This window comes from Aulostomus chinensis, chromosome 4 (assembly GCF_037954235.1).
Source record: "Aulostomus chinensis isolate RoL2024-O1b breed Wild chromosome 4, RoL_Achi_v1.0, whole genome shotgun sequence".
Lineage (NCBI taxonomy): Eukaryota > Metazoa > Chordata > Actinopteri > Syngnathiformes > Aulostomidae > Aulostomus > Aulostomus chinensis.
Genome location: NC_141323.1, coordinates 29570261 through 29594419, shown reverse-complemented (window position 1 = coordinate 29594419; position 24159 = coordinate 29570261). Strand labels below are relative to the sequence as shown.

Here is a 24159-nt window from a genome sequence, read left to right as displayed (position 1 = left end):
GCTGCCCTTTCCTCACAATGAAAAAAAAAAGCTTACAGCACCTGGTATTCCCAGGCGGTCTCCCATCTAAGTATTAACCAGGCCCGACCCTGCTTAGCTTCCGAGATCAGACGAGATCGGGCGTGTTCAGAGTGGTATGGCCGTAAGCCCTTGACTCTTACACACATGGGCTCTATATCCATTTCACTCACTTTACAACCTCAGAAAAAAAGTGAAGCGCAAAAGCCTCAGGGTTTTTCCACACGCCAAATAGGTTTCCTGTCAATAAAAGAAAAGAATGTTGATGTCATCTAGAGAAAAGTACTGCATCTGCCATCTGTCTACTTCAAATTAACCACTGCATGACATTCCATTCCAAAGCTGCGGAGGGCACTTCAAGAAAAAGTGTGTGAGGGAAGCTCGCTCATGCTGGTCCCCAAAGACTCAAAGCTGCCCTTTCCTCACAAAGAAACAAAAAAGCTTACAGCACCTGGTATTCCCAGGCGGTCTCCCATCCAAATACTAACCAGGCCCAACCCTGCTTAGCTTCCGATATCAGACGAGATAGGGCGTGTTCAGAGTGGTATGGCCGTAAGCCTTTGACTCTGAAACACATGGGCTCTATATCCATTTCACACACTTTACAACCTCAGAAAAAAAGTGATGCGCAACAGCCTCAGGGTCTTTTCACACGCCAAATAGGTGTCCTGTAAATACGACGAAAAGAATGTTGATGTCATCGAGAGAAAAGTACTGCATCTGCCATCTGTCTACTTCAAATTACACACTGCATGACATTCCATTCCAAAGCTGCAGAAAGGCGCTTCAAGAAAAGGTGTGTGAGGGAAGCTTGTTCATGCTGGTCCCCAAAGATTAAAAGCTGCCCTTTCCTCACAAAGAAACAAAAAAGCTGACAGCACCTGGTATTCCCAGGCGGACTCCCATCCAAGTACTAACCAGGTCCGACCCTGTTTAGCTTCCGAGATCAGACGAGATCGGGCGTGTTCAGAGCGGTATGGCCGTAAGCCCTTGACGCTTACACACATGGGCTCTATATCCATTTCACTCACTTTACAACCTCAGAAAAAAAGTGAAGCGCAACAGCCTCACGGTCTTTTCACACGCCAAATAGGTGTCCTGTCAATAAAAGAAAAGAATGTTGATGTCATCGAGAGAAAAGTACTGCATCTGCCACCTGTCGACTTCAAATTACACGCTGCATGACATTCAATTTCAAAGCTGCGGAAAGGCGCTTCAAGAAGAAGTGCGTGAGGAAGGTCTCTCATGCTGGTCCCCAAAGACTCAAAGCTGCCCTTTCCTCAAGCTGAAGTTAAAAGAATTGCAAATTAATCCTTCACAGGTACTTGTTCACAGAGATGGATGAAATAAAAATTGAATATATTCTTGTATTATAAAAATACAATGAACAAAATTATTAACAATGAGTAAGAGGATTTTCAAAACAAAACAAACAGTGTCTTTCTTGGTTCTGAACTGTCGTTTCACTGAAAATAAAAATCTTTTTTAGTTAGATAGTTTCACATAAAATACCCTCAAGTCATCCTTTACACCTCAATTGTAAGGAAAAAAAGTTTCCTCTACAAAAGATAACCCTTTTGTTTTTTTAAACTATACATCATATTTAATCCCTTTCAGAATCCTTAAGTTACCTTCTAAAACGGTATTCTTTAATTTACAACAACTAAAACTCAATATTTTACCTGTGGGCACACACACATTCATATGAAACACCTTAAATTTAATTTTTACCTGTTTCAGGCCTGTTTATTGAAGCTCGTGTGCGGTCGGGGCTTCACAACTGTAACGGCCGCTTCACTCGCAGCTGAGCACACAATAAAAGCAAGTGCATGTGTATGTTAGTCCTCACAAATCCAGGGTTTTATTAGAAGGGGGAGAACGGGAATGGAGGATGAGAGTCTGAATGGTAATGGCAATGGCGGTGGAAGTCACAATCCAAACACTCACACGCAATGGCGGGACAGCGAAAGTCACGAAGAAGAAAACACAGCAGGACAGGGCACAGCAGAACAGCAGAGCCATCGGATGGAAACCCGTCTCTCTCTCTCCAATGTCCGTCTCCTTCAAGCATATTATCTTAATTTAGCCACAATTATCAAACATTATCTCGTGTCGAATTCGCATTACCTTTACTTTCGCTCCAAAAATATTACAACGCTAAAGCTACGATCTGCAGGCACATTAGCACGGAATGCTATCCCTAGCTAGCACGTCGCTAACCATGTACACATCCAGTCTCTTTTCACTATAACAGTTAGATAAAGCGCAAATACAGGCATAAATATTCACCTCTCGAAGGTCACACAGAAGTTTACATCAGGACCACCAGTCGTCGACCTCCAAAATAAACTTAAATGCTCTCCACACAAATGATGGCTCCCCTCTTAACTCTCTGATCATTGCCTCTGTTTCTCTCCCCATGCGCGCTAACTACTCACCTCACAAACCTGCGCCACTAGTCCCACCCCTTACACAGTAACTTTCCTCTGATTGGCTTTTGCGGTCTTAATACACCCAAAGATAAAACAGGAATGAAATGATTGACAGGTAACAATTGAGGTTACATATAAACACGGCTTCTTCCCCTCTCCTTATTCTCAGATCACTGATCTTTTCCAGACTCAGAGAACTTAAAGACCTTTATATGAATTTATTTTTTAACTGTAAATAGTTTTACTTTTTAAATGTTACATATTATATTTATGCTTTTAACCTGCTCACATTATAACCAATTTTAAAGATCATGAACTCTATTTATTTTTGAACTTTTTAACACATCTTTTTATGCTTTTTATGCGATGTAATTTATTTGATTTTTGTACAGGGCTACGTGTTGTATGATAACAAGAGTGTATATTGTTTACAATGTGTTACAGTCAATGGGTGGCACGGTGGTACCGTGGTTAACAGTGTCGCCTCAAAGCAAGTTCAAGTCCTGGCTCGAGCACAGGTTCTTTCTGTGTGGTGTGTGCATGTTCTCTCCGTGCCTGCGTGGGTATTCTGTCTGCAATGGACTGGCTACCTGTCCAGGGTGAAACCTGCCTCTCACCTGAAAGCCACTGGGAAAGGCTCCAGCCTCCCCCTGCAACCCTTAACAGAAATAAGCTGGGATGCATGGAAGTATAGAAAGCGGATACAATGAAGCGCATACAAATTTTTCGAATGCATGAAAAAGTCTCACCTTTTGTTTTTTTCATATTGGTTAGTTTGGAAGCATGGAATTTCTGACAAAGCCTAAGTTTGTATTGTTTATTCACTGATTTTTCTGACAATTTAAAAACAAAGCTTTCAAAACTGAGAGGACAAGCAGTGGTGTTTAAGATCAACACCCAACATGGGGCTTGAACCAACAACCCTGAGACTAAGAGTCTCATGCTCGACTGACTGAGCTAATCAGGTTACGTCAGTGTAAGTCCCATAGCATGAAGCGGTCAGAGTGAGAGACTCACAGTCCTGTGAGTGATCACCCACCCATCTATCCATCCATCCATCCATCCATCCATCTGTCCATCCATCCATCCATTTTTCCGCTTATCCTGTTAAGGGTCACAGGGTGGGGCTGGAGCCTATCCCAGAGGGGACATTACCTTGGACAGGTCAGTGGTCCATCGCAGTCCACCGCAGCCAACAAATATTGACAGACAACCATTCACACTCACAGCCATACCTACGGTCAATTTAGAGTTGCATTTCCATTTGCATGTCTTTGGACTGTGGAAGGAAGCTGGAGTACCTGGAGAGAACCAGCACAGGGAAAACATGCAGACACTCTCAGGATTTATTCCAATGAAGTGCCTAAAAAAGGAGTGTTGGAACTCACTCAGATGAATGAGACATTATAAGCCATCAAATATATACATGTAGATATAGTGTTGGAGATCCAAGAAAACAGGGAGAAAAGAGAAGAGAAGAAGAAGAAGAAAAAAACAGCTTCTTTGACCAGATAACATAGTTGTCTATTTCAATGTTTGAGGTCTGAAAAAATAACTGATTAACTGTGAAATGTGATGGACAGGCAAGTACTTACTAGGATCAGGGCAGCTGGAAAATAGGCTCCTGCATCTGTAGGCAATATCAGAGACAAAGAAAAATCAACACAAATGAGCAGGCACTTGAACGATGCTAAAACCACTCTTTTTTAAACAAATACAACCACAGCTTCTGATCTATGGCCTTAAGTACACTGTAATCATGCCATCAGACAGACTCATGCCAGAGCAGTAGCCTAGCACAAGATGGAGGAACGTAATTGCATGTAAACACAGTCAGTGTGCACTCATCTTAATATGAACCGACTTAACTGTTGTGTGACACGTATATTGTGTGTACTGTAAAATGGTTCAGACTATCAGAAAGCTTCATGAATTCACAGGCAAAATACAGATGTCGCACACATTAATTTGTGGAGGCTCGAGATGTAAAAAGTAAAGTCAACTCTGTGTTTTTTGGATTAATTTGCAAGCATTTTCAACATTTTGGCTAGCTGCTAAATCTGGCTAGCATGATGTGCACCGAGTGTAATTATCAATGCAAATGTTGCAGGATGAGAGGTCCCATCCTAGCAGTGAGACTGGTTGGTGATGCCTGACTTGGCTTGTCCCATCATTAGCCAACCAGTGTGTGGCGCTGCTCTATAAATAGGGGCAGCATCTACCTGGTCAATCTCTTACTCTTGGGGTCTGCGGTCCTCCCACTTCCTGGTCACCTCGCTTCCGCCTCTGATCGCCTCACGTCTGCCTTCTCGCCAACGTCTGTGTTGGTATGTAGCAGTAGCTCCCTGTAGCTCGTGTTGCATGCTGATCATGCATGTTTTTCATATTCACGTGTTTAATTGTAGGCGTCCGGCTTTTGGGACACGGTCCCTTAATCGCCGCGAGTGGGGAAACACCCCCCCCCCCCCCCCCCCCCGATCTGACGTGCAGAGGCTGTTTGCCACAGCATACTAGCTGTGAAACCCTTTGCTCTGCACGCGTGCGATCTACACCTGATTGGCACAGCTGGTGAGCCGTGACACTGAGGAAGAACTAGCTGCTGCTTTGCTACCGGGCGCTGTCTTGCCAGACTATCCTGCTTTGCTAGATGCTCCTGCTTTGCTCTGGCTGCTGTTTGTTACAGACTACCCTGCTTTGCTCTGGCTGCTGTTTGTTACAGACTACCCTGCTTTGCTCTGGCTGCTGTTTTGCTACAGACTATCCTGCTTTGCTCTGGCTGTTTTGTTAAAGACTACCCTGCTTTGCTCTGGCTGCTGTTTTGCTACAGACTACCCTGCTTTGCTCTGGCTACTGTCTTGCTACAGACTACCCTGCTTTGTTACAGGCTCCTGCTCTATTAGCCCGCTCTGCTACTAGCCTGTTCTGCGACCTACTGGCCATCTACACATGTTTTTCTTGTTTGTTTGTTCACTGTTTACTGTATTCACTGGAGTGCTCTGCTTCTGTGTTAACGAATTGGAATCCGCTGTGTTGAACTGGAGGTTGTTTCAGTAATTCACCTTGTTTAACCAGGGTCTGCCAGATCCTGATGTCCACCGTGTGGCGCCACTGAACTGTACTTCATGGTGCTCTGAAGGTTTGGATCTGCATTGTTTCCCATTCCTCCGCTTGGGCTTCAGGGTGTACCAAGCTGCTGGACGGCTATCCGTTAGCTCCCTGGTCTAGCAATGGAGAAATGAACTCGTTTCTGGTTATTTTGGGTTGTATTATTTTTCCTTGCTAATTTGTGTTTAATAATTAAATCTTGTTTCTCGAATTAATTTTTAAATTGTGGTTTGAGTTTGGTTCTGGTTTTTGTTTTTTTTTAGTTTTGGAGTTAAATTATAATTCTTGTCATTTCGTTTCAGGTACTGGAAGCTCACGGTCCTGGCGTCGCTTTTCCTTGTGTGTGCTGTGCACCCCTGTTTTGCTTTAATCATGTGTTTTTTTTTTTTAAATGTGATGTCCCAATTGATCAGGGTGTCTTCTGCCTTGGGATCCCTCACCCCCACTGGTAAGCTCCAGACTTGTTTAGATTCATTCTTGTTATCTTTTTAATCTGCTGGCCTGTTTACAATAAAATATTTTTGTCATGGAACCACGTCTCCTGCCAATTAGTAAATGAACCTGTGAGTGCCTTTTGGTCGGTACGTTAACTATTTCCTTGGGCAAAATTCCCAAGGTGGCGTTGTCCGGCTTTGGTCACTATTATATTTTAATAAGTGCACCCCCCACTCGTGTGTGTCGCCACACAAACTGGAAACTTCACTTAGCCTCCACTGGCCTACAGACTTTGCGCCAGTGTCTACAATAAATGCAATCGCTACTCACCAAATGACTGAGATTGAGATGGATGACGAAAACCAAGGCTCTGGCCTCACATGTGCAGCTCAGGAGATTCTCCTTGCGTCCATAAGGCAAAGATACTGCATGATACTGTTGATTTATTTACAGTGAAGTACTGTATTTTAGCATTACAGCATAGTTCTGTTAAACAGTCATGGGGTGTAATTTAACAGATTCCTATTAGAATTAACGGCAAAGTACTGTAATTTTATAAACGGTGATACTATTGAAATCTTGTGGTAGATTTACAGCAGTTGCTTGCAGTGTACAAGTCCCACCGCTTTCATAAAATTCAAAACTGGATTCAGGACGACCCCTGCTACTCGGCCCCGGTGGGCGGGAGGAGGCTCAGGCCCAAACAGCGCTGACTGCAGCTTTAATTTAATCCTAGGTTGATGTAAAACTCTGATAAATCAGTGGTATTTATTTCATGATTTTCACAGGAATAAAATAAGAATAAAATGCCAGTTCATGGTTAAGCTAAAATTTACATCAGTATTTTATGAAGAAGATATTAAAATGTCAATAAAATTTGTTTAAAATTAGTAACTTTCAAAAAACATCATTTCACGGGGTGTGAATGTCTTTCAAAAATGTTAAAGTAATTCTGTTACGTGCGTGAGTTCATGACCTTTTAGTGTTTACACTTCCGGGAGAAACGCGCGCGAGGAATCGTGTGAATGGCGTAACGTTATCGGAGTTTGGAGACTGTGTGTCGTCGGAGAGGAGTTTTTATCGGTAACGGACTGTGAACTGTAATTGACCGACGTGATCGGAGTGCGTGAGTCGGATTCTCCGCCACCGATTGTGTTTTGTTGAGCACCAGGCAAGTCCAGTTACAGAAGCTAGCGGGAGCTAGGCTAACGCTGTCCACGCTGAATGGAGACGCCGCTGCACGGACGGGACAGGAGCTTCGGATAGTCGTCTCGGGAGAGAGTCGTTAACGGAGGACGCGTCACTGCTGCTGACGGAGCCGGAGGATGTGCCGCTGCTGCCGAATCACGGAGGTCTGTTGCTGCGGGCTGCTGCGAGCGGGACGGTTGCTGCCATAACGAGCGAGGGATTCATCGGCTGCGGTCCGGTATTGTTGACTTCACCGACACACGGGGGGATCTGGTAAAGGTTTCCATCATGAGCTCCAACTAAAGCGGGCCAACGAAAGTAAACATGAGTGCACTCGAAATAAAATTAGACAGTTGAAAGAGAGACAAACAATATACCCCGGGGTTCTTTTTATTTTCTATAGTCTTGTTTATTCAAGGTTTGAATGTGTTTTTCTGCAAGCCTTTAATACATTTTCTAAACTGAAATCTTGTGTTGTTTCATTGAATTTGTGTGTTGTTACTGAAGCTTTACAGCAGAGTTTAAAGGTCAAGTGTACTCCCCATAGCCTCCATTTGAATATTTAAGAGTGAGAATCATACATTGCCCTAGATTGATATTAATTATTCCAGATGGGACTTTTACCATACAGGATATTTGAAATGAGTTAAAGTGTTCCCTGTAAGCCTAAGGTGGGTTTTAATATTGGAGCCGGTGGTAAAAGGGTCACATTTAGAAATCTAAACCCCTGCTACCATGAGCACACATGGAAATAAAGACTCAACTGACCGCTCGGTCTACTTCAGCTAGCACACTGAACAATACTGTTGTTTACTTGCTAGCTGATAAGTGAGCAGCTGATGTTTGCAATAACATTGAAATAAACTAAAAATAGAGTCAATAGCTCAAATCCTATCACCACCAAAGGAGCCACGTCTTTAACACTTCAATCTCATAGCGACTCCTCAGGATTTCTTCTTCTCTCCATTGCATTTTGTAGGAGGCTCCTGCCGGTCCACACTGCCTTCCCCCTAACAGATTCAGCTACTGAGACTAAAGTTCGTTAGTAAGCTCAATGCATAAAAGTGACTTAACATTTGTTGAAAACTAAATAGGCGTGAAGCTGTAACCTCACATGAACACTCGAAGTCTAGATTTCAGCTGCATGTGAAGAAATCAGCATAAAATCCTTGTGTTGGTGTTTAAACCTGGACTACCAGAACCAGGCTAAGAGGTGTTTGTCTGTTAGCTGTGAAGCAAACTGAAACATGAAGGCTTTGAGGGTTTGTTCTCAACACAAAGAAAGATTCAATGCTCAGACAACTGCCAACTCTGTAAAAAAAAAAAAAAAAACATTTTTACAAATCTCAGTTTATTTCTTCATGAAGATCTTAATGAGGCAATCAGCACCAGAGCACTAAAGTTAAAATTAGTAACACCGTCACTAACGATGGATTTATTTGACCCAATGTAGTTTTCCTGATCAAATATAGTTTTCATCAAAATGTATATATTTTTTTATAATTATTTCCTAATATGCAACGTCACATAAATGAAAAAATGGAGGACCCTATAAAATGACCTGACGTCAGTGTTCAAGGGTGAAGTCATTTTTGGAATGAAGAAGAGTTCATCCAGCTTTTTTTGCCTCGTGTCTCTGAACCAGCTCATTTGTTGTGTCCACGCCGTTCCGTGTTTAACATGTTTTATGTAACATGAATAACATATTAATATACAAATATATACATGACATAAATTATATATAGACACAGATAAACATCAATAACCAGTGAGAGAAGTCATGTGGTTCTCCGACCTCTCTAAGCTGCATCGCCGTGCTGGAGGAGTGCTGACATCATCATTTATGGTTCCTTGCTGGATGAAGGCCGAAACTATGGAGTGAAATCTACTGCCTTGAACTCACTCTTCATTTCTGCTCAGGCTTTTCCTGCCAGCAAGGCAGTGGCAAGAAAAGCAGTCAGCTGATGGCCACAGCTCAACATGAGAAGGACACATTTCTTTTGAAGAAAAAACATTTCAAGGAGTTTTTCCTGCCAATACAGGACAACACCCACTCACAAACCAGTGCTGGACAAGTTCCTTCAAAGCTGTCATGCCTTATTTCTTACTTGTTACTGTCATTTTAAAATAATTGGTTCCATCACGATAGTGTCTGCCAGCGCTTGGTGACTGTACAGGAGGTCTGGGGACCGCAGGGCCACAACAAGCCCATTTCCTCAACTCTCCATTTAGTACAGAGGTCCCCAAGTATGGACCAGTGAGGATAAATGTGATCGTGGAGAAGTCCTTTTGTTCTTCAACTTGTCCAACTTGATGGTGAGTCTCCTTTTATCAAGGATTACTGAATGCTTGTGTTATTCATGGCATTGTTAACACTTTATAAACCCTTCATTCAGAGCTGTAAAGAACCTTTAACCTCATATCCCAGACATCAAAGTGGGCCACTAACCGGTGAGATGAAGCTATGCTATGCTGCTACATTCTGAAGAGGTAAAGTAGCAGGTTCTGAGAGTGATGGCTAACCTGGATGTGTTCATCTCCTACTTTAATATCAGCGTCCCAACTTGGAGCTCTGACCACCTCCAGCTTTTTGTTCCTGTTTCTGCTTCAGTCAACAGGGAACTCAAACCTGCAATAGAATCATCAACAACAATGGAATAGAAAACAGAGGAAGACAAAATATCATAAACTTACAAAGCTGAGAAATGTTCATGAAGAATAAATGCACACATTATGATTGAGGCCAGAAAGTAAAACTCCACACCAAATGTATTTTGACATGTAGGGATAATGAACTTGAATGTGTTGAAATAGCAGATAAATGAATCCACTATCACAAGATGGCGTCACAGATCTCACCATCAAGTTGGACCAGTTGAAGAACAAACAGACTTCTCCACGATCACATTTATCCTCACTGGTCCGTACTTGGGGACCTCTGTACTAAATGGAGAGTTGAGGAAATGGGCTTGTTGTGGCCCTGCGGTCCCCAGACCTCCTGTACAGTCACCAAGCGCTGGCAGACACAATCGTAATGGAACCAATTATTTTAAAATGACAGTAACAAGTAAGAAATAAGGCATTACAGCTTTGAAGGAACTTGTCCAGCACTGGTTTGTGAGTGGGTGTTGTCCTGTATTGGCAGGAAAAACTCCTTGAAATGTCATGCAAGTTTTTTCTTAAAAAGAAATGTGTAAAACATTCATTAACATCCAGGCCCAAAGACAAGAGAGGGCAACGCTCCAGGAGTCTTTGATCTCTGAATGCTGAGCATTGATCTCCTGCTTCAGTCTTTGATCTCTGACTGATCCGAAATTAATCAAAGGATCACATCAGCATATTGGTCCAGTCTACAGATGGTGATTTTACCAAGTGCACTACAGCAGTCCTTGTTGCTGTCTGCTGTTGTGTCACAGCAAAGTAAGGAAACAGCCTGACGGTCCTCAGGAGGAAATTCAACAACCTCCAAAGATGGAGGTGAATCTAGACCTGCTCATGTTTACTGTCCTTGATGAACTTGACAAACACACCACATGTCACACACTCTACAGTTTCAATCTGTTGAGAACATGAAACGTGAGGCCCCAGTGACCCTGCATGAAATTTTTGTCCAATTCAAATTTTGATTCATGACCCAGAACCACTCAAAACCCCTGAAAAATAAAGGTTTGGGTGCATTAAAGACATAAATAATAACATCATCATGTTTCAAGGGGGCTGCAGGGTGGTGCAGTGGTTAGCACTGTGGCCTCACAGCGAGAAAGTTCTGGGTTCGAGTACCGGCTCGGGCGCAGTATCTTCTTGTGTAGAGTCTGCAAGTTCTCCCCGTGCCTGTGTGGGTTCTCTCTGGTACTCCGGCTTCCTCCCACAGTCTAAAGACGTGCAATTTGGGGAAAAGGCTGATTGGATTCTCTAAATTGACTGTAGGTATGAGTGTGAGTGTGAATGGTTGTTTGTCCCTGTATGTTGGCCCTGTGATGGACTGGTGACTGGTCCAGGGTGAACGCTGCCTTTTGCCCGTAGACACTGGGATAGGCTCCAGCTTCCCCCGAGACCCTGAACAGGAATAAGTGGAAGAAGATGAATGAATGTTTCAAGGTTTTCTTCCCTCAAATCTGAAGGTCAAGCTGCATTATTTGCAGTGCTCATTAGCAGGGGAATTAGCTCCAATGGTAGAGTGCTAGCTTAGCATGTGAGAGGTAGAGGGATCCATGCCCTCATTCTCCAGAATACTTCAGCTTGTTCTGTTGATCAGAGGAGCTGCTGTGTGATGAATGCTGATGTTTGTCCACTGCTGTGATAAAGTGTCACCCTGTTACTGATACTGACCATTTCAGCTAATTCCCCTGCTAATGAGCACAGCAGATAATGCAGCTTGACCTTCATGCATGGTTGGATGAGCGTCACCAGGTGAAGCTTCTCTGGTTGACCAACATGTGGAATCTCTTTCAATACTCCAGTGGTGGTTTAAGTGATGAAAATATGGGTTAGTCACTGGGAGTGTGTGTGTGTGTGTTTAAAAAGGCAAAAAAGTATTTTTTTTCAGCAATAGAACTTCAATACAAACACAAAATGAAAAGCAGAAAAGGCCAGAACCCAAAATATGGATTTACAGAGGAAGCGTGCTGGGCTCAGAACCCAGAGGTTGATGGATCAAAACCATCCTCTGCTAAAAGAAGGGAATAAAATAAACTTGGTTGTTTTGAAATGTGAATCTGTTAAAGAGGGGTGGAAATGGTGAGGTAGTCATTGTCCCTTTTGTTTTATTACAGAGACCTCATTGTTACTTAAATAATTTTAATTCTTTACTTGAAGATTCACGCTTTTTCGCTCAAAATGTATAAAACTTCTTGTATGTTGGTGCCCCATCACACACAACAGGTGAACTTGTACTCTTTTCACCTCTGACCCACAAACATTCATAGTCTTCCAGTGAACGTCCAATTATCTTCTGAAATCAGTGATGAATCTTTACCTGCTGAGACTCATTATCTCTGACTGTGACTAGCATGTGCTAGCAGAATACAGCACTCCTTCTTCATTATCTGTCTTTGTCTCTGACCAGCTCTCCTGCTCTCTTTCCTCCTACCAGTCAAAGCAGACATCTTCACCTACTGATCTTGGATCTGCTGCCTGTTCCTGCCTAGTAAAAGAAGGATCAAGCACCTGGTTCTACAGGCTGAATTAACTCCAGGACGTTGGCCAGCCGTGTCAGTTGAAACCTTATTTGTCCAAATAGAGAAAAAATATGTCTGATTGTTAATGAAAGATGTCATCATGGCTTTGAAACTGTGGTTGGGGACAAACCAACATGAGCACATTCATGGAAGAATAGCAATAAAAACAGGAAGTGTTAGTTAGCAAGTACTCACCAGTCTTTCACTATCATACTTGATTCTAGTGGAACAAAATGGCTGCAGCTGACTGTGCTGCCTGGTGGTGGATCACTCTTCACCATCCTCACAGGCCTTGATGGAACCAAAAAAGCGAGTTCCTGGAGAAGATCTTCCAGGGGGTCCAGGTTAAAGCGGTGCCCCAGCTGGCACCAGGATCTGACCCAGGTCCTGCATGTGAGATACTGTCAGTTCTGTTCTGCCCTGCTCACAACCACAGGCTGGTGGTGAGGCCTGCAGCAACCAGGACCCCAGTCACCAAGTGTATAAAGGCTGGTCATTGTGGCAGTGGGAGGAGTCAAAATGAAGACAGACCAATGTGAGCAGGACGTGACTGCAAAAGTAAGAAGAACTTGACCATGTTTCCTACACTACCCAGGAGGCTTGGTAGTTGTTGAAGGAAGCTCCAAAAGCAAAGAGCAGACAGCAGGATATAAAAAGAAAAGATCCAGACACTAAAACTACAAGTAGAAACAAGATGAAATGCTAAAAGCTTTGGAAAGATACTCCAAGGTTGTATATACATTATTATATACACTACTATTCTCATTGACTCCTAAAGAGGGAAAGGAAAAATTAGAATGTGGATCAGATCAGCTGATTTCAGTGTTAAGTCCATCCCTCCATCCACTTTCTATTCTTATCCTTTAAGGGTCACGGGGGGGGGGGGGGGGGGGGGGGGCATCAGTCTCATGCAACCTAAACTAAAACTTCAGTCAGATCAAATTCAAATTAAAGCAAGAGTTTCCATATCAAAGTCAGAATTCCTGATGATGTCATCAGGGCTTTGACAGTACCTAGAATTCTGTCTTTGATCTCAGGAGGACATGAAAGAAACACAATTGAGGAAAGTATAAGAGAGCACATTCAGCTTCATTAGAAACACTTGAACTGTTGAACAGTAGAATTTGTTTGAAACAGTTTACATCACTGAGTGACAGGATTGAAGAGGGAAGATTTTTCTACTTAACATTTAATTCTAACTTAAAACTGGGGATGAACATTCTCAGTAGTTCATATACTAATATACAGAGGAAGTCATGTCATTCCCTTTTGGAAAAAAAAACAAGAAAAAAAACATGTGAAGCTCCTCCCCCCAGCTCCAGATGGTACAGACAGATATGAGAGTGGCAAGGAAGCAAAGAAGTGTTGTGCTCCTCTCCAGTGCTCTTGTGTTGTTGTGTTCTTCTCAGCTCCATCATGAAGACGTGCTGGCAGTGGGCGCTGGTGGAAGTTTGCAGCTCTCACTGGAAAGTCCTGAGGCTCCTCCCATTCTGAAGCAGGCAGTTGCTCCTAGCCAGCCGACACTTTCCCTCTCTTGTGTAGGAGTGAAGAACAAAATCAAAATAAAGAATCATCACTCTTTCATTGGGGGACATTTTTTCTCATTCTAAAAATTCAACAGCTTCTATCATTTCTTTTACAGAATATGTCAGTGATATACTAGGATTTTCTGTTGTGCTGTCAAATTAACTTTTATCGATGCTTCACACTTCAGGTGTGAAAGTTTTTCAGTGGGAAAGACATGAGAATGAGGACGAGGCTGATTGATACTCTAAACTGACTCTAGGTGTGACTGTGAGTGTGAATGGTTGTCTGTCTTTATGTGTTGGCCCTGCAATGGACTGGCGACCCCTCCAGGGTGAACCCACTTCACGCTGAAAGCTGGGGAGACAGGTCCCCCCACCCCACAACCCTTAACAGGATAAGTGGAAGAAAATGGATGGATGGATGGATGAATGGATGGATGGATGATGGATGGATGGATGGATGGATGGATGGATGGATGGATGGATGGGCTACAGTTCAGTCACTGTGTCTCTTGTTCCCACAGTGATTTGATGCATCCTACCAACACAGCAGGACTCACCAGGAGACAATGGATTGTCAGTCATTTTTCACTGACAGCGCTGGAGCCGGAGCCCACAAGGTCACAACTGGCATTGGTGGACTCCAGGATATGTTTGGACCTACAGAAATGCACAACCTGTTAATGACAACACTTTCATATATTTAGCCCTGCTCACAGATCTCTGATACAATTTTCAAGTCATACAACAGGTTCAATGTTGACCCTTCGACCACCGTTACACTGAAGCAGAGTTCAATGGCAGTGTTGCATATGTTGGGAGGAGCCTGTGGCTCTCAGTTCAGAGGATGATTTGAAGAATTCGTTGTTGCTGAACTGTTTATGCTTCAATTTCTGGACGTTCACTGGTGGAATGTTTGTGGGTCAGAGGTGAAAAGAGTACAACTGCACCTTTTTTGTGTGATGGGGCACCAACATGCAAGAAGTTGTCAAACATTTCCAGCAAAACAGCATGAATATTCAAGTAAAGAATTAAAATTATTTAATTCAGCGTTTAACTACCAGGCCTCTGGAATAAAACACAAGGAACAACTGACTACCTCACCATTGACTTCACACTGATAACCAGGAGGTAACGTGGTCGTCAGAGCAGCGATGCTCAGGTCTGTGGACTGAACAATGTCCTCTATTTCACACACACACCACTCTTTCATTGGGGCTCCTTTCTCCTTGTTCTGACACAGAAATTCAACAGCTTCTGTCATTTATTTCACAGGAAATGTTGATGACACTCTGGGATTTCTTGTTCTCCTGCTGTCACTGTCAAGTGCCAGCTTAACATGTGAGAGGTAGCAGGATCCATGCATGTGTTCATGTTTACAGCAGACAAGGAGGAAAGAGGGAACCCAAGAAAACAAGTCAGCGTGAAAGAGGAGCAGATTTTAAAACTCCTCATCATTTCCACCTCCAGGAGTGAAGCCCCAAGAGGGTCCAGCTGGCAGAGTTGTCACTCATTTCTCCACCACCTCACTAACCTGAGCTGTAGCATCTGAGAGAGGATTTCAGGGACTTTTAGCAGTGGTTCTCACTTCATCTTCTCAGTATAAAGTTTAAAGCAAGCTGGCCAGGAGTTGAACCTAGAATCTTCTGATCCCATTATCCATTGCACCACCAGCCCTGTGAAGGAGCTGCTATGTTCATGTATGCTTGCTTTTACAGAAAATCCCAACAATTTGGTGGCATTTTCAGGGGACACAATGGTGCAGTGGTCAGCACTGTGGCCTCACAGCAAGAAGGTTCAGCTCTCCTCTGTATTTGGTTGCGAGGAACTTGAATCAGTCCTCAGTGGAGCGGTGCTGCTGAGGCTGAGTGAGGCTTGAGTGAGGGACTGAGCAGGAGCAAACAGGTTCAAGCAGGTTCAGGCAAACTCCACTCAGTCCGCCAACATCAAAGCAGAGGAACTGAGTTCATCTAACAAAATGATTCATATCATCTCCACTTGGAATGCTCTGGAACTACAAGTACACTTAAAATGGCCGACTTATGACAACAGAAGGAACTTTGAAGTAGATTTGATTTATTTAAGTCAGTGACAGTCATTTTTTTCAAGAACTTAGTTCAGGTAACTTCATTGTTTTACTAAGATGAGCTTAATGTTATAACATTGAAACAAGATCTTCATGTGTTGATGGATCCATCACAAATATGAGCCTTCCCAGTCTGTCAGGTGGTAGAATTCAGTCAGCACCAATAACAGGAGAGTCAGAGTTTAGAAACCAAAGACAGACATTAAAGTCTCACATTAAAGTGTTATATCTTTGAAAATATACTGCAATACATGAAATATTATATTTCCATGGATGGAAACCTCGTTCTTATATTCTTTAATATACTGCAATAGTAATGGACCCTCTATGACACTGTAGTGATGAATCTATCAAGGAGAACAAATTATTATAATCAGAGAATTTTGAAGTCAAGTTTGAGATCAGTTTGATCCTCTCTCTCTCTCTCTCTCTCTCTCCCTCTCTCTCCCTCTCTCTCTCTCTCTCTCTCTCTGTCTCTCTCCCTCTCTCTCTCTCTCAGGAGCTTTTAAATGAATATTTCAATAAAACGGAACAGGAGACTGAAGAGTGATCACTAAAACCCACAGGCTGAATGGGACATCTTTTAAAAATATTGAACCACTGAGTAAAACCATAGAAGCGCTCCTGTCTCGTCGGTGCTAACAAGTTAGCTGTTGAGTGAGTCCAGCTGTGCTGTCTAGGAATCCTGGTAAAAAGCCTCCACACATCAAACAGCTGGTGTGTTGGTGGATCTGTGGATCCTGCTGGAAGAAGCAGGATGGAGCTCTGAATGGTTCCTGTCTAAAAGAGCTTCTCTGTGCAGCTCCCATCAGCTCCTAAAAACAGGAAACCAGCAGATTCAGTGTTGAACAGTGGCATTAAAATGTTTCAAAAGCTGTCCTGTCCACCATTTGTTGGTGCAAAGACATTTAAAAACACCAGTTGAACATTTTCCAAAGTTTTCTGTGTAGGTTCTCATTCATCCAGGTCATCGTAGATCGAAGCGAAGTAAAACCTGGTCAACTGGACGTAAGTTTACGTACCGTAGTTTAAAACTTACGTCCAGTTGACCAGATTTTACTTCGCTTCGATTTTCCAAAGTTGCTCTCACCTTCTTTCAAACACCTGGAACGATTTCCTCCAAATCAAAAGAAACTGGTGAAAAAACAACAACAAAAAACTCCTGGAGAATCAAACTCCACCCTCTGCTCCAACTGGACTTGGGACTTCAAATGACCTCCATTAAAAGCCTGCCTGCATCCCCATTCACTGACTGTTGTGCTGTGGGTCTCCTGGACAAACATGGCAGGGATCCTCTAGATCTCCAGGAGTTTAAAAAGAGCAGCTCTTTTAAAATGGGTTCTGGCTCCATTCAGGTTTAGAGAGCTGAGATTAAAATCACACATGAATAAAAGAGGGAACCCAAGAAAACAAGTCAGCGTGAAAGAGGAGCAGATTTTAAAACTCCATCATTTCCACCTCCAGGAGTGAAGCCTCCCGGGACCCAAGAGGCTCCAGCTGGCAGAGTTCTCACTCATTTCTCCACCACCTCACTAACCTGAGCTGTAGCATCTGAGAACAAATCAGTGACCCCCTTCAGTCCAGAGCCAACTCCACAAACTCTGAGCCCCACTTTACCCACAGCCAGCCGGCCTCCTCAACACTGCATGACACACGACGACTAAATTGAAGACTGAGGCGTCTCATCAAGAGATCTGTCACATGCGTCTGCTGTGGAGGGTCAATCTGTCCGTCCACATTCAGATCATTGATGCAGCGACTCTGCTATGATCAAACTACTCAGGATGAAACAGACCAATGTTGACATCAAGTAGCAACTCAGCAGCTGATCAACAGAGTCCAAAGCACCAGTAGAGCCTGTTCATCGTCCCTGGGTGATCTTAGAATTCTTTCTTTGATCTCACCTTGATTTCTCAATGATTTTTTTGTACACACAAATTAGGAGTTGATGGGAGTTGTTGCAGATACCAGTGTCCAAAGTCCAGCTTGAACCCAGTTTGTGCCACTTATTTGTCAAGCTAGCAGAGATTCTTTTCACTGCCAAGCTAAAGTGACTTCTGTCAACAAAGGTAAACATACAAAAGGATATTTCTACTGTCAGTTCAAGATTTTTATCAAACTCCTTTTTCATAGCTTCAACCTTCCTCTTGTGTTAGCTTTCTGTTCCCATCTCTGATGTTAACAGGTCAGTTTTGACCCACGTCTTCAATCAGCTGTAAAATAAACTAAAAACAATTTTCTATTATCCAAGTTGTTTCCATCTCTTGGTTTCCTTGTTAGGCTTCCTTATCCATGGAAATATTGATTTGAATATTTTGTTGTGGGCCTCTGGACCTTTTTTAGTCAGTAAACCCTCGATTTCAGTTTAAAAAATGATCAAATGAACCTCAAGAAAATAATAGAAATAAACAAAAGGTTGTTGTGTTTCCTGACCATTACTGAGGGGTGTTAGAACACATCTCTGACATGGATTGGTTTTATTTATTATTCATTTTAATATTATTAACTATTGTAACATCCATGGTGTTATGGGTCAGTGTGACAGTCTAGACCCCACTGTCACTGTTTGTCCCTGGCCCACCTCAATGAGTGCACAGTTGTTTGGTGGGATAGCATGGACAAACCCGGAGACAGCCAGCAACGTTGAAGGACATTTGTTCAGCAAGGCCATGCATCAAACAGGTTACGGCCTTCTCCCTCACCAGGGATCTGAACTGGATCCTAAAAGAGTCAGGGTGAGGCTGGAGCCTTTAAGTAGGCGTCGAAGGCTACGCCCAAATTGGGGCGAACCATTCCCTGTCCGGAGACAGGGGAACTCGAACAGTACATCGACATGTGAATGGGTTTGGTCAATGAAGGAAACTGGACATTTGTTTATTGCAAAGTAGCAGATATATATGGTCATTGAAGGACATGGTGTTTCTTTGCTGTGTGTTAAGGTACACAGAACAATTTGGGAAAACAATACAACTCCCCTTAACTGGTCTTTGGTCTGTCTGGTGGGAGGGGCCATGAGAGTATATAAGGGGTGAGAGTGGGCTAACAAGGCAGTCTGCTGTTAACTCTGCTAGAGTGAGGTGCTCATTGCTGAGGTCCAGAGGTGAATATTGTTTCTCAAAAGTTCTATTGTTTCCAAGTTATGATGTTCTTTCTATTGATTAAGCTAAGAGTAAACCATGGTTGATATGTGCATTGACTTATTCTTGTTGAAAGTATTGTGACTGCTAAAACATAGAATATGCATATTTGATTTATTCTTGTTGAAAGTATACTGCTAAAACATAGAATGTACGCGTTTGATCAACGTTAAATATTTTGATTTGCATTTTGCTAAATTACTTTGTTTCTGAGTTATGCTTTTGTTTTGAGCTCGTTATTTAGTTTTGATTATTTTTATTACAGACCTCCGGTCCCTTCTGTATATAGCTGCTTTATTATATTTGTGTATCACAACTGGGGAAATATTGTTACAACTTATGCAACTCTGTCGTGTTTTGCCATCAGTGGTTTAATGTCTGGGTCTCACACTACCCATACCCGTGTCCTGGGTGTGACAGTCAGTTTCCACCCTCATATATTTACTTCAAGAAAAAGACAAATATTTTTTTTCAGCAACAGAACGTTAATACAAACACAACATGAAAAGCAGAACAAGCCAGAACCCAAAATATGGATTTGCAAGGTCAAGCAAATCAAACCAACTACTGGTTCAAAACCAGTAAAAAACAAACTGAGGAAAAGTCTCTTGGTGCAAAAACGTGTGCGTTTGCAGTTGAACCACAATCCGTTTGTCCTGCTGTCCTGACTGCTTGGGCAGACCTGACTCCTCTTTCTTCTGGAATCTGGTGGCCTGAGTGGGTTGTGGCTGTGGCTGTTCTGGTTGGTGTTGAGGCAGGGCTGCTGAGGAGGATGCTGGCGTGGTTGCTCTCTGTGTTGCTGATGGCATGGATGGAGTGCTGGGTGAGCTCTGCAGCTGTCTGTCTGAGCAAGGCTGAAGCGTCTGGGTCTCGGGGCATCCGTTCCCTTCCCTCAATGTGTGGCTTGACCAGGGAATTTCCAGCTCCTCCAGAAACATTCTCCACTTGCTTTTCTTGGTTCCTCTCTCTGTGGATGTGGGTCCACAACACCAATGTTTCTATGCAGACACATCAAGGATGCTGCAAAACACAAGAATCCACCCTGAGACTTTCTCTTCAACCGTGTTGAGGTATTCATGGCTGTGATGATGCAGGTTGCCTTTCTTATTTTTGTCCTACAAATATTTATATATTAAATATATAATGTTATATTTAGAAAATCAGACAGCACCAAAACAGAAAATGCCGCCATATCATTTAAATTTTGTCATACATCTGAATGTGTAGACTCTTTTTGTATAAGACCCCTCCACTCTGTAGGGCTGGTGGTGCAATGGACAACGCGTCTGACTTCAGCTCAGAAGATTCTAGGTTCAACTCCTGGCTTGGCTGAAAGTGAATGTGGAGCAACTTGTCCTGCCAAAGCTGTCACCTCTTCCATTCTGAACAACACCTGTCCTGACTGGCAATTAAAGTAGGCTCCAGTGGTGAATGCTGTCAACAATGTTCCCCAGAGCCACCACCCAGCATTATACAAAGTATGATCAGAGAACCCATTGCAAAATAGGAGTGGGCCTGTGTACCCATACTCAAACATTTAAACACCCATCTAAATAAATACATGCACCAAGTACACAATGCATATTCATACACAAATATCCACATATTTACAGTACAGAGAACAAACAAGTACAGAGTGAATCCTGGAGAGAAAAGGTGAGGTGCATCAGAAACAAGAGTAGATGTTTGAAAATGCTTGATGATTTGAAGATGAGAAAGGAAGTGAGGAGGAAAGGTTGTTCCAATCTGATGGAGCTTTAAATACAACTGGTCAAAGCAGAAGGCCGTCCCCACTGATCCTGAATCTGCTCGACATTCCTGTTTGTTAAAAAGGAAGGTTTTCATCACCGCTGTTGCAGGATGTGCTTGCTGATGGAGAATTGTTGGGTGTAGATTCATTGAAGGAGTTTGGTGCTGGACCTGCTCTACTAGTAGAGTAATGAGAGAACTTTTGTTGTGATTTGGTTCCATACAAATAAAAATGACTTGACTTGATTTGGTGCCTCATGAGGAGAAAATTTGGGCACAAGAGTGTTTGTGGAGGGGTGATTTTTTCTTTTTGCAGTGTTGTAAGTCACTGTAACTGCAGCTGAATGATTGAACTTTCTCCAAATGTCCTCAAGATGGTTTCCAAATGATAAAATTGACTTGAGGAAAATATGAATGTGCGATGACCAGTTTCTTTGCTGATTCTAGGAAGATATAGAAACAAATGATCTCTACACTCTAGGTTGCATTGTGAGCTGAAAGGAATTGAAAGTTGTTTCAAGTATGAAGGGAAAATCAAGCAGACACATTTGAAAATAAATACTGACCAATGGAGTTGTCTTTGGGACTCCTACATTAAATAATGATGGGTTCGATCCAAACACCTGAGCACAAATCTACAAAGACTATTATATCAGACATTGAGAGGACAAAGATTGATGTCTGAATGTGTTAGGACCGGCTCAGAGGTGCAGCAAAACATGGTAGCAGCAAACCAGCATTTATTAAAGTAAATAATCAACCATGTGAGGTGTGGAAGTCAGTGTCAGCAGTGGAGGTGAGTGTGTGGATGTGATGTCAATGTGTGCTGCATGTTGTTGGTGGAAAACAAGGAAAAACAAAAGGACAACAACCGCACGCCGGCTGTCTGGGAGACAAATGTCTGGGAAGGCGGGGTTAAACAGGCCTTACTGGGAACACTGGCCTGGTGCTACCAGTCACCCTAATGACCAGGCTGCTCCAGACCTGCAAAGACACAAACACACCCACCAACAGGACCCTGCACACACAACGCTGCATAGGACCCAGGCCTGGGGCCGTCACCAGTGTTCCCATAGAAACCACCAGCGTAGTCCAGTATTGGGAACATGAACTGTGTTATCATACTTTTCCAGACTTCTTGTGGAAAAAGTCAACAGAAGGACAAAAGTCATTTTAGCCCACCAGATATTTGCTTGGACACTGAGTTCATGTGAAATTTAAATGACAGCTGAGAATCACGCCAGAGGCCTGGATATTCAAAGTCTTCAACTTTTGCTTTTGTTGTTCCATCAAGAAAGCCAATGAGCCAGTTAGTTGTCAACCAAGAATCAGGTCAAACGGAAAACAACATACGATATGAGGTTTTACTTGTTTCTTGATGGGCAGCCAAAAATATTTTCAGCATTGGATCATTAAAGTCTGTTTCATTTCTGATGTCGTGTTCTAAAATAATTGCTCACCTAAGAGGATTCTAAAAAGTCAGACTTTCTCAGTGATATTCTCTTCTCAGGCTTTCAAATCTTTTAAATTTCCATTTTCCACAAGTGAATAGAAAGTTGTTACTCGCTTTGAATCCAGGATTTAAATCTAGGGTTCATTTCATGAGGCAATGGAAATGGATATTATGTTTACGGAAAATCCGTCCAAGAGGGAGGAGGTAGATGATGAATAGAATGGGGCCAAGGACGGAGCCCTGGGGAACACCAGAGGAGAGGGGGGAGTGATGGGACGTGAAGTTCTTCAGCTGGATAAACTGCGTGCGGCCAGAGAGATAGGATTGAAACCATTTTAGGGGTGTGTCTGAAAGTCCAATGGAGATGAGTCGGTCAAGGAGGATGGAGTGGGAGATGGTGTCGAAAGCCGCGCTCAGATCGAGGAGGATGAGGATGGATAATAGTCCGGTGTCAGCTGCCATCAGAAGGTCATTAGTGATTTTGATGAGTGCAGTTTCTGTGCTATGGTGGGGGCGGAATCCGGATTGAAACTGTTCATATTGGTTATTGTTGGAGAGGTGTGCCTGAAGCTGGGATGTCACTGCTTTTTCCAGGATTTTGGAGAGAAATGGCAAGTTTGAAATGGGACGGAGGTTATTGAAAATGTTGGGGTCTAGACCAGGTTTTTTCAGTAAAGGGGTGACAGCGGCAGATTTGAGAGATGAAGGAACATGACCGGAGGTGAGGGAGGAATGAACAATGGTTGTTATCAGGGGTAACAGGGAGGGGAGGGAAGCTATGACCAGGGAGGAAGGCAGGGGGTCAAGTTGGCAGGTAGATGGCTTGGATGTCCGGATGATTTTTGATAGAACAGTGGCAGAGGGGAGTTGGAAGCAGGACAGGAGCACTGAAAGGCGGGGAGCAAATAGTGTTGACCCGGATGAGAGAGGGGCAAGTTGCTGGTGGATGTCGGTGATTTTGTTGTTGAAGAATGACATCAGGGAGTTGCAGTGGTCAGTGGAGTAGAAGTGAGGGGGGAGGGAGTCAGGGGGGCGGAGTGAATTGTTGACAATTGAGAACAGGGCCCTGGTGTTCCCAGCGCCAGCAGTGATTTTGGCTGAAAAATATTGTGATTTGGCTGAGGAGAGGGCATCTTTATAGTGGAGAATATGGGCATGGTGCATTTGTTTGTGAATGGTGAGTCCGGTTTTCTTGGAGAGCCGCTCCAGTTGGCGAGTTATGGCCTTCAGCTGGCAGAGGTGGGGGGAGAACCAGGGGGCAGAGTGGAGAAATGAGACAGTCCGGGTTTTGAGGGGGGCAAGTGAGTTCAGGAGGGTGTGGAGACTGTCATTGTAGAAATTGACCAGTTGGTCAGTGGTGTATGGGGAGGTAATGGGGGGGAGGCTGTCGATGGCTGTTGTGAGATCGGCTGGATTGATGTTTTTGATGTTACGGAAGGACATCACACGTGACTGTTTGGTTTTGGATAATGTCAGTTGTAGGTTGAATGAAACAAGCATGTGGTCAGAGATGGGGAGATCGACAGCAGAACAGTTGAGAGGAGTGACACCGGAGCAACAGACCAAGTCCAAAATATGACCTTTAGAATGAGTAGGGAAATTGATGTGTTGTTGTAAACCAAAACTATCCAGACAGGAGGTGAAATCTTTGGTGAGTGTAAGATTATTGTTGTCCATGTGAATATTTGTGTATATAATATAAGATAAGATAAATCTGGAAAGCATTTTGTTCAATTCAGAAACGGTTTTGAAGGCAATTTCTCCAGTTGGTCCTGGAACTAGAAAGAGATCTTGTGGTAGGACATTTATTTTTACTCTATCAATCCTGTCACTCAGACTCAGAAAGGAAATGG

At 43.2% G+C, this 24159-nt stretch overlaps 3 non-coding genes across 3 annotated transcripts; all 3 read right to left on the bottom strand.

Annotated features, from left to right (window-relative positions):
- Positions 1-29: 29 nt before the first annotated feature.
- Positions 30-148, bottom strand: LOC147265949 (5S ribosomal RNA). Its single transcript, XR_015113074.1, has one exon. It is a non-coding gene; the product is annotated as a 5S ribosomal RNA (ribosomal RNA).
- Positions 149-457: 309 nt separating this feature from the next.
- On the bottom strand, positions 458-576 carry LOC147265948 (5S ribosomal RNA). The gene has a single exon (XR_015115374.1). It is a non-coding gene; the product is annotated as a 5S ribosomal RNA (ribosomal RNA).
- Positions 577-887: 311 nt separating this feature from the next.
- LOC147265947 (5S ribosomal RNA) lies at positions 888-1006 on the bottom strand. The gene has a single exon (XR_015114383.1). It is a non-coding gene; the product is annotated as a 5S ribosomal RNA (ribosomal RNA).
- Positions 1007-24159: the final 23153 nt, after the last annotated feature.